The sequence below is a fragment of the Raphanus sativus genome, unplaced genomic scaffold (genome assembly GCF_000801105.2).
Source record: "Raphanus sativus cultivar WK10039 unplaced genomic scaffold, ASM80110v3 Scaffold1225, whole genome shotgun sequence".
NCBI classification, from domain to species: domain Eukaryota; kingdom Viridiplantae; phylum Streptophyta; class Magnoliopsida; order Brassicales; family Brassicaceae; genus Raphanus; species Raphanus sativus.
In genome coordinates this window covers 5,001-7,500 of record NW_026616538.1, presented here as the reverse complement: position 1 = coordinate 7,500, position 2,500 = coordinate 5,001, and positions in this window count along the sequence as shown.

Here is a 2,500-nt window from a genome sequence, read left to right as displayed (position 1 = left end):
GTCGGCCACCTTGAGTAAGCACAGCTCCTATGCCCGTACCTGAAGCATCACACTCAATCTCAAAAGTTTTATCGAAGTTAGGCAGAGTAAGGACTGGTGCATGAGTCAAACTATATTTAAGTTGATTAAAAGACTCTTCTTGGGCAGGTCCCCAAGTAAAGGATACATTCTTCTTGATCACAGATGTCATGGGAGCAGCAATGGTACTGAAATCCTTGACAAACCGTCGATAAAAACTGGCCAGACCATGGAAACTGCGGACATGTCCAATCGTGGTCGGGGTGGGCCAATCTTGTATCGCCTTGATCTTCTCCTCATCTACCTTCAGTCCCTGTGAACTCACAACAAAGCCTAAGAACACTAACTGGTCAGTGCAAATACACACTTCTTGAGATTGGCATAAAGCCCTTCTTGCCTCAAAGCCTTTAGCACCTGTTCTAAATGGTCAAAATGGTCAAGATGGTCCGATAAGCACTGACTGTAAATCAAGATATCATCAAAGTAAACAACCACAAACTTACTGATGAAAGGCCTTAGAACCTCGTTCATGAGCCTCATGAAAGTGCTAGGGGCGTTGGTAAGGCCAAATGGCATCACAAGCCACTCATACAAACCTTGTTTCGTTTTGAAGGCGGTTTTCCACTCATCACCTTCCTTCATTCGAACTTGGTGGTATCCACTCCTAAGGTCAATCTTAGAAAACACAGTAGAACCACTTAGTTCATCCAACATATCATCAAGTCTAGGAATAGGGTACCGATATTTGATGGTTATGTTGTTGATGGCTCGGCAGTCCACACACATGCGCCATGTGCCATCTTTCTTAGGCACTAGCAGTACCGGAACTGAGCACGGGCTGAGACTCTCACGAATGTAGCCCTTGTCCATAAGTTCTTGGACCTGCCTCTCCAACTCCTTGGCCTCCTCGGGATTAACTCGGTACGCAGCTCGGTTTGGTAAGGGCGCGCCTGGTACAAAGTCAATCTGATGTTCTATTCCGCGGATGGGGGGTAGTCCGGCTGGTATCTCTTCAGGGAAGACGTCCTTGTACTGGTCCATAAGGACTTGTACCTCAGCTGGCACGTCTTGGACTTCAAAACCTGCAAAACAACCTTCCTTAAAGATCATTAGTAGCACCTGCGTCTCATGATGTAAAGATTTAAGCACTTGACCAGAAGTAATATAAAGGTTAGTCTTACTTACCTTGCTGGACTGGTCCATTGCCTTTTGCATTTCATGAACATCTTGTGGACTGAGTGGTGCTAGGCTATGCTTCTTGTTGTTGTGGTTGAAGCTATAGATGTTGGTCCGGCCATGATGGATGGTCTCTTTGTCAAATTGCCACGGCCTCCCTAGGAGAATATGGCCGGCTTGCATGGGGACTACATCACACTTCACCTGGTCGTGGTACTTACCAATGCTAAAAGGCACAACAACTTGCTCGGCTATTTTAAGCTCGGTCTCATCATTAAGCCACTTGAGCCTATATGGTCTAGGATGGGGCGTCTTGACCAAACCTAGCTTATCAACAAGATACTTGCTAGCAACATTAGTACAAGAACCACCATCAATGATTAGGCTACATACCTTTTGTTCCACAGTACATCTTGTGTGGAAGATGTTTTCTCTTTGTACGGTTTCAGGATCAAAGAGGGCACTGAGGGATCGTCTGGTCACAAGTAACTCTCCAGTGTCAGCATAGTCTACAATCTCGTCACCAGATTCAACCATGTCCAACTCGGCCTCGTCCTGCGACTCGTACTCACCATCGGCCTTAAGGACCATCACACGCTTGTTCGGGCAATCCCTAGCGTAGTGTCCCTTTCCCTGACACTTAAAACAAGTAATATCACGAGTTCTCTGATTTTGAACTTGACCCTTACCTTGGTCAGATGTACCGGCTTTAGTTGTATCAGCTTGGTTCTTCTTGAACCGGTTCTCCACTTCTATGGATTTGTTCTTTTCAGCACCTTTGGAACCTGGTTGAGACCACGCAGGTTTGCTCCGGCTAGTGGCCGCATTCTTCCTCTTGATGTGGGTCTCAGCCTGGACGGCATAGTGCAAGAGATCATTGAAGTCTTCATACGGCTGGCGCTCCACCTTCCGTGCAATCCGATCGTTCAGCCCCTCCAAGAACTGGGACATCATGGACGCCTCAGACTCGTCCACTTCCAATCGGTTCCTTAGAGCCTCAAACTCTTCAAAGTACTCTCCACGGACTTGGTTCCCTGAGACAACTTACGAAAACGTTTTAGTAAATCTCTAGGATAATGTGATGGAATGTACCTCGCTCGGAGTTTGGTTCGCATCTCAATCCAGTTTTGGCTCTCCATACTGGACCGGACTTAGCAACATCTCGATCCCACCAGGATAGAGCATTATCAGTCAGCTGGGCCGCGGCTAGAGCTATCTTCTTTGCCTCAGAGTACTTGTAGTACTCAAAGATATATTCCATACGCTTCTCCCATGTGATGTAAGCGTCCGGATCCACCTTTCCCGC